The 7,749-nt window shown below is 56.4% G+C and overlaps 1 pseudogene; it reads left to right on the top strand.

Annotated features, from left to right (window-relative positions):
- LOC140492426 (amine oxidase [flavin-containing] A-like) overlaps positions 1 to 7,749 on the top strand; it is a 46,011-nt pseudogene that overhangs the window by 15,374 nt on the left and 22,888 nt on the right.

Consider the following 7,749-nt stretch of genomic DNA (forward strand, 5'->3'; position numbering starts at 1 on the left):
TGTGAGTTTGTGAGTGAGTGAGGGGGTTGGTGTGTGAGTGAGTGAGTGAGATGGTTGGTGTGTGAGTGAGTGAGGGGGTTGGTGTGTGAGTGTGTGAGTGAGGGGGTTGGTGTGTGAGTGAGTGAGGGGGTTGGTGTGTGAGTGAGTGAGGGGGTTGGTGTGTGAGTGTGTGAGTGAGTGAGGGGGTTGGTGTGTGAGTGTGTGAGTGAGTGAGGGGGTTGGTGTGCGAGTGAGTGAGGGGGTTGGTGTGTGAGTGAGTGAGGGGGTTGGTGTGTGAGTGAGTGAGTGAGATGGTTGGTGTGTGAGTGAGTGAGGGGGTTGGTGAGTGACTGTGTGAGTGAGTGAGGGGGTTGGTGTGTGAGTGAGTGAGGGGGTTGGTGTGTGAGTGAGTGAGTGAGTGAGGGGGTTGGTGTGTGAGTGAGTGAGGGGGTTGGTGTGTGAGTGTGTGAGTGAGTGAGGGGGTTGGTGTGTGAGTGAGTGAGGGGGTTGGTGTGTGAGTGAGTGAGTGAGATGGTTGGTGTGTGAGTGAGTGAGGGGGTTGGTCTGTGAGTGTGTGAGTGAGGGGGTTGGTGTGTGAGTGAGTGAGGGGGTTGGTGTGTGACTGTGTGAGTGAGTGAGGGGGTTGGTGTGTGAGTGAGTGAGGGGGTTGGTGTGTGACTGTGTGAGTGAGTGAGGGGGTTGGTGTGTGAGTGAGTGAGGGGGTTGGTGTGTGTGTGAGTGAGTGAGTGAGGGGGTTGGTGTGTGAGTGAGTGAGGGGGTTGGTGTGTGAGTGAGTGGGGGGGTTGGTGTGTGTGTGAGTGAGTGAGTGAGGGGGTTGGTGTGTGAGTGAGTGAGTGAGGGGGTTGGTGTGTGAGTGAGTGGATGAGTGAGGGGGTTGGTGTGTGAGTGAGTGAGGGGGTTGGTGTGTGAGTGTGTGAGTGAGGGGGTTGGTGTGTGAGTGAGTGAGGGGGTTGGTGTGTGAGTGTGTGAGTGAGGGGGTTGGTGTGTGAGTGAGTGAGGGGGTTGGTGTGTGAGTGAGTGGATGAGTGAGGGGGTTGGTGTGTGAGTGAGTGAGGGGGTTGGTGTGTGAGTGAGTGAGGGGGTTGGTGTGTGAGTGAGTGAGGGGGTTGGTGTGTGTGTGAGTGAGTGAGTGAGGGGGTTGGTGTGTGAGTGAGTGAGGGGGTTGGTGTGTGAGTGAGTGGGGGGGTTGGTGTGTGAGTGAGTGAGGGGGTTGGTGTGTGAGTGTGTGAGTGAGGGGGTTGGTGTGTGAGTGAGGGGGTTGGTGTGTGAGTGTGTGAGTGAGATGGTTGGTGTGTGAGTGAGTGAGGGGGTTGGTGTGTGAGTGTGTGTGAGTGAGTGAGGGGGTTGGTGTGTGTGTGAGTGAGGGGGTTGGTGTGTGAGTGTGTGTGAGTGAGTGAGGGGGTTGGTGTGTGAGTGAGTGAGGGGGTTGGTGTGTGAGTGAGTGAGGGGGTTGGTGTGTGAGTGTGTGAGTGAGATGGTTGGTGTGTGAGTGAGTGAGGGGGTTGGTGTGTGAGTGTGTGAGTGAGTGAGGGGGTTGGTGTGTGAGTGTGTGAGTGAGTGGGGGGGTTGGTGTGTGAGTGAGTGAGGGGGTTGGTGTGTGAGTGAGTGAGGGGGTTGGTGTGTGAGTGAGTGAGGGGGTTGGTGTGTGAGTGTGTGAGTGTGAGGGGGTTGGTGTGTGAGTGTGTGAGTGAGGGGGTTGGTGTGTGAGTGAGTGAGGGGGTTGGTGTGTGAGTGAGTGAGTGAGGGGGTTGGTGTGTGAGTGAGTGAGGGGGTTGGTGTGTGAGTGAGTGAGGGGGTTGGTGTGTGAGTGTGTGAGTGAGTGAGGGGGTTGGTGTGTGAGTGAGTGGATGAGTGAGGGGGTTGGTGTGTGAGTGAGTGAGTGAGGGGGTTGGTGTGTGAGTTAGTGAGTGAGGGGGTTGGTGTGTGAGTGAGTGAGGGGGTTGGTGTGTGTGTGAGTGAGGGGGTTGGTGTGTGAGTGAGTGAGGGGGTTGGTGTGTGAGTGTGTGAGTGAGTGAGGGGGTTGTGTGTGTGAGTGTGTGAGTGAGTGGGGGGGTTGGTGTGTGAGTGTGTGACTGAGTGGGGGGGTTGGTGTGTGAGTGTGTGAGGGGGTTGGTGTGTGAGTGAGTGAGGGGGTTGGTGTGTGAGTGTGTGAGTGAATGAGGGGGTTGGTGTGTGAGTGAGTGAGGGGGTTGGTGTGTGAGTGAGTGAGGGGGTTGGTGTGTGAGTGAGTGAGGGGGTTGGTGTGTGAGTGAGTGAGGGGGTTGGTGTGTGAGTGAGTGAGGGGGTTGGTGTGTGAGTGTGTGAGTGAGTGAGGGGGTTGGTGTGTGGAGTGTGTGAGTGAGTGGGGGGGTTGGTGTGTGAGTGTGTGAGTGAGTGGGGGGGGTTGGTGTGTGAGTGAGTGAGGGGGTTGGTGTGTGAGTGCGTGAGGGGGTTGGTGTGTGAGTGAGTGAGTGAGTGAGGGGGTTGGTGTGTGAGTGAGTGAGGGGGTTGGTCTGTGAGTGTGTGAGTGAGTGGGGGGGTTGGTGTGTGAGTGAGTGAGGGGGTTGGTCTGTGAGTGTGTGAGGGGTTTGGTGTGTGAGTGTGTGAGTGAGTGAGGGGGTTGGTGTGTGAGTGTGTGAGTGAGGGGGTTGGTGTGTGAGTGAGTGAGTGAGGGGGTTGGTCTGTGAGTGAGTGAGTGAGTGAGGGGGTTGGTCTGTGAGTGAGTGAGGGGGTTGGTGTGTGAGTGAGTGAGGGGGTTGGTGTGTGAGTGTGTGAGTGAGTGAGGGGGTTGGTGTGTGAGTGTGTGAGTGAGGGGGTTGGTGTGTGAGTGTGTGAGGGGGTTGGTGTGTGAGTGAGTGAGGGGGTTGGTGTGTGAGTGTGTGAGTGAGGGGGTTGGTGTGTGAGTGAGTGAGGGGGTTGGTGTGTGAGTGTGTGAGTGAGTGAGGGGGTTGGTGTGTGAGTGAGTGAGGGGGTTGGTGTGTGAGTGTGTGTGTGAGTGAGGGGGTTGGTGTGTGAGTGTGTGAGTGAGGGGGTTGGTGTGTGAGTGAGTGAGGGGGTTGGTGTGTGAGTGAGTGAGTGAGGGGGTTGGTCTGTGAGTGAGTGAGTGAGTGAGGGGGTTGGTCTGTGAGTGAGTGAGGGGGTTGGTGTGTGAGTGAGTGAGGGGGTTGGTGTGTGAGTGTGTGAGTGAGTGAGGGGGTTGGTGTGTGAGTGTGTGAGTGAGGGGGTTGGTGTGTGAGTGTGTGAGGGGGTTGGTGTGTGAGTGAGTGAGGGGGTTGGTGTGTGAGTGTGTGAGTGAGGGGGTTGGTGTGTGAGTGAGTGAGGGGGTTGGTGTGTGAGTGTGTGAGTGAGTGAGGGGGTTGGTGTGTGAGTGAGTGAGGGGGTTGGTGTGTGAGTGTGTGTGTGAATGAGGGGGTTGGTGTGTGAGTGTGTGAGTGAGGGGGTTGGTGTGTGAGTGAGTGAGGGGGTTGGTGTGTGAGTGAGTGAGGGGGTTGGTGTGTGAGTGTGTGAGTGAGTGAGGGGGTTGGTGTGTGAGTGTGTGAGTGAGGGGGTTGGTGTGTGAGTGAGTGAGGGGGTTGGTGTGTGAGTGAGTGAGGGGGTTGGTGTGTGAGTGTGTGAGTGAGTGGTGGGGTTGGTGTGTGAGTGAGTGAGGGGGTTGGTGTGTGAGTGAGTGAGGGGGTTGGTGTGTGAGTGAGTGAGGGGGTTGGTGTGTGAGTGTGTGAGTGAGTGAGGGGGTTGGTGTGTGAGTGTGAGGGTGAGGGGGTTGGTGTGTGAGTGAGTGAGGGGGTTGGTGTGTGAGTGTGTGAGTGAGTGAGGGGGTTGGTGTGTGAGTGAGTGAGGGGGTTGGTGTGTGAGTGAGTGAGGGGGTTGGTGTGTGAGTGAGTGAGGGGGTTGGTGTGTGAGTGTGGTGAGTGAGTGAGGGGGTTGGTGTGTGAGTGAGTGAGGGGGTTGGTGTGTGAGTGAGTGAGGGGGTTGGTGTGTGAGTGTGTGAGTGAGTGAGGGGGTTGGTGTGTGAGTGAGTGAGGGGGTTGGTGTGTGAGTGAGTGAGGGGGTTGGTGTGTGAGTGTGTGAGTGAGTGAGGGGGTTGGTGTGTGAGTGAGTGAGGGGGTTGGTGTGTGAGTGTGTGAGTGAGGGGGTTGGTGTGTGAGTGAGTGAGGGGGTTGGTGTGTGAGTGTGTGAGTGAGTGAGGGGGTTGGTGTGTGGGAGTGAGTGTGAGGGGGTTGGTGTGTGAGGTGTGTGTGTGAGTGAGGGGGTTGGTGTGTGGAGTGTGTGAGTGAGGGGGTTGGTGTGTGAGTGAGTGAGGGGGTTGGTGTGTGAGTGAGTGAGGGGTTGGTGTGTGAGTGGTGTGGAGTGAGTGAGGGGGTTGGTGTGCTGAGTGTGTGAGTGAGGGGGTTGGTGTGTGAGTGAGTGAGGGGGTTGGTGTGTGAGTGAGTGAGGGGGTTGGTGTGTGAGTGTGTGAGTGAGTGGTGGGGTTGGTGTGTGAGTGTGTGTGTGAGTGGGGGGTTGGTGTGTGAGTGAGTGAGGGGGTTGGTGTGTGAGTGAGTGAGGGGGTTGGTGTGTGAGGTGAGTGAGGGGGTTGGTGGTGTGAGTGTGTGAGTGAGTGAGGGGGTTGGTGGTGTGAGTGAGTGAGGGGGTTGGTGTGTGAGTGAGTGGGGGGGTTGGTGTGTGAGTGTGAGTGAGTGAGGGGTTGGTGTGTGAGTGTGTGAGTGAGTGGGGGGGTTGGTGTGTGAGGTGTGAGTGAGTGGGGGGGTTGGTGTGTGAGTGAGTGAGGGGGTTGGTGTGTGAGTGAGTGAGGGGGGGTGGTGTGTGAGTGTGTGAGTGAGTGAGGGGTTGGGTGTGTGAGGTGAGGTGAGGGGGTTGGTCTGTGAGTGTGTGAGTGAGTGGGGGGGTGTGTGGTGTGAGTGAGTGAGGGGGTTGGTGTGTGAGTGAGTGAGGGGGTTTGGTGTGTGAGTGTGTGAGTGAGTGAGTGAGGGGGTTGGTGTGTGAGTGTGTGAGTGAGGGGGTTGGTGTGTGAGGAGTGAGTGAGGGGGTTGGTCTGTGAGTGAGTGAGTGAGTGAGGGGGTTGGTCTGTGAGTGAGTGAGGGGGTTGGTGTGTGAGTGAGTGAGGGGGTTGGTGTGTGAGTGTGTGAGTGAGTGAGGGGGTTGGTGTGTGAGTGTGTGAGTGAGGGGGTTGGTGTGTGAGTGTGTGAGGGGGGTTGGTGTGTGAGTGAGTGAGGGGGTTGGTGTGTGAGTGTGTGAGTGAGGGGGTTGGTGTCGTGAGTGAGTGAGGGGGGTTGGTGTGTGAGTGTGTGAGTGAGTGAGGGGGTTGGTGTGTGAGTGAGTGAGGGGGTTGGTGTGTGAGTGTGTGTGTGAGTGAGGGGGTTGGTGTGTGAGTGGTGAGTGAGGGGGTTGGGTGGGGGGGTGAGGGGTTGGTGTGTGAGTGAGTGAGGGGGTTGGTGTGTGAGTGAGTGAGGGGGTTGGTGTGTGAGTGAGTGAGTGAGGGGGGTTGGTGTGTGAGTGTGAGTGAGTGAGGGGGATGGTGTGTGAGTGAGTGAGGGGGTTGGGTGTTGAGTGAGTGAGTGTGTGAGGGGGTTGGTGTGTGAGTGAGTGAGGGGGTTGGTGTGTGAGTGAGTGAGTGAGGGGGTTGTGTGGTGAGTGTGTGAGTGAGTGAGGGGGGTTGGTGTGTGAGTGAGTGAGGGGGTTGGTGTGAGTGTGAGTGAGTGAGTGAGGGGGTTGGTGTGTGAGTGAGTGAGTGAGGGGGTTGGTCTGTGAGTGAGTGAGTGAGTGAGGGGGTTGGTTGTGAGTGTGTGAGGGGGTTGGTGTGTGAGTGAGTGAGGGGGTTGGTGGTGTGAGTGTGTGTGTGAGTGAGGGGGTTGGTGTGTGAGTGTGTGAGGGGGTTGGTGTGTGAGTGAGTGAGGGGGTTGGTGTGTGAATGAGTGAGGGGGTTGGTGTGTGAGTGAGTGAGTGAGGGGGTTGGTGTGTGAGTGAGTGAGGGGGTGGTGTGTGAGTGTGTGAGTGAGTGAGGGGTTAGTGTGTGAGTGAGTGAGGGGGTTGGTGTGTGAGTGTGTGAGTGAGTGAGGGGGTTAGTGTGTGAGTGAGTGCGGGGGTTGGTGTGTGAGTGAGTGAGGGGATTGGTGTGTGAGTGTGTGAGGGGTGGGTGGTGTGTGAGTGAGTGAGGGGGTTGGTGTGTGAGTGAGTGAGGGGGTTGGTGTGTGAGTGTGTGAGTGAGTGAGGGGGTAGTGTGTGAGTGAGTGAGGGGGTTGGTGTGTGAGTGTGTGAGTGAGTGAGGGGGTTAGTGTGTGAGTGAGTGAGGGGGTTGGTGTGTGAGTGAGTGAGGGGATTGGTGTGTGAGTGTGTGAGGGGGTTGGTGTGTGAGTGAGTGAGGGGGTTGGTGTGTGAGTGAGTGAGTGTGTGAGGGAGTGTTGTGTGTGAGTGTGTGAGTGAGTGAGGGGGTTGGTGTGTGAGTGTGTGAGTGAGTGTGTGTGAGTTACTGAGAGTGAGTGAGTGTGTGTGAGAGTATTATTGTGTGTCTGAACCTCAGGCAGTGCCTGGCTCTCTCTTTCTCTCAGTTAATCCTGTTGCCTGTTTTTCCCCCCCCCTTCCTGACCAGGTCCACTCGGAATCTCCTGAATATTTTATCCGCTCGGTGTTCTGTGTGGAAGCCCATGAGATTTCTGCTCTGTCCTTTCTCTGGGTGATCACGTGTGGCAATGGAATCGAACGGATCACTAACATTTGTGGAGGTGCCCAGGTGGGGAGCTGGTTCTGTTTTGGTGTCTCAGTGGGTGGGGGGAGTGGGTCTTCATCAAGGCCCCCCAGCTCATTCTCCAAGTGGTCCCCACATGAACTCTCGATTCGGTTCGATCAATCTCTCTCACTCAGAACCCCGCGCCATTTGTGTGTGTGTGTGTGTGTGAGAGAGAGAGAGAGAGAGAGTCGTGTGTGAGAGAGAGAGAGAGAGAGAGAGTACGTGTGAGAGAGAGAGAGAGAGAGTGTGTGAGAGAGAGAGAGAGAGAGAGAGAGTATGTGTGAGAGAGAGAGACAGTGTGTGAGACAGAGAGAGACTGTGTATGTGAGAGAGACAGAGTGTGTGTGTGAGAGAGAGACAGAGTGTGTGTGTGAGAAGAGTATATGTGTAAGAATGTGTGTGTGAGAGTGAGTGAGTGTGTTTGTGAGAGAGAGAAGGGGTGTGTCAGTGTTTGTGAGAGAGAGATTGTGAGTGTGAGAGAGAGTGTGTGTGAGAGAGAGAGAGTCTGTGAGAGAGAGAGGGTGTGTGTGTGAAGGAGAGAGTGTGTCTGTGTTTGAGAGACAAAGTGTGTGTGTGAGAGAGTGTGTGTGTGTGTGTGTGAGAGAGAGAGAGAGAGAGAGAAAGCCTGTGTACCTATGAGTATGTGTGTGTATGTGAAATAGAGTGTGTGTAAGACAGAGTTTGTGTGAGAGAGAGTGTGTGTATGAGAGACTATGTACGTGTGTGTGTGTGAGAGAGAGAGAGAGAGAGTGTGTGTGTGGGCTTGACATTTTCCAGAAACTTCTGCAGCTCTCCGCTCTCAGAGGCAGAAGCCCAGCTGTCGATGAAGTCTGCTCCCTGACCCATCTGCCCCAGCGGCTGTTCATGTTTGACGTTTCTTGGCCAATGGAACGATTCCAGGCCAGACCCAGCAGAGGACGATTTACCGGGGATCCTAGACACCGCACCGAAGGGGAGATGGTGTGTGGGAGGGGGCCATTTAGCCCTCTGCCCTTCATACTAGCCCACCGCAGACTGGCCTGAGGATAGGACAAGGGCAGGGAAAC

The sequence above is a fragment of the Chiloscyllium punctatum genome, chromosome 21 (assembly GCF_047496795.1).
Source record: "Chiloscyllium punctatum isolate Juve2018m chromosome 21, sChiPun1.3, whole genome shotgun sequence".
Lineage (NCBI taxonomy): Eukaryota > Metazoa > Chordata > Chondrichthyes > Orectolobiformes > Hemiscylliidae > Chiloscyllium > Chiloscyllium punctatum.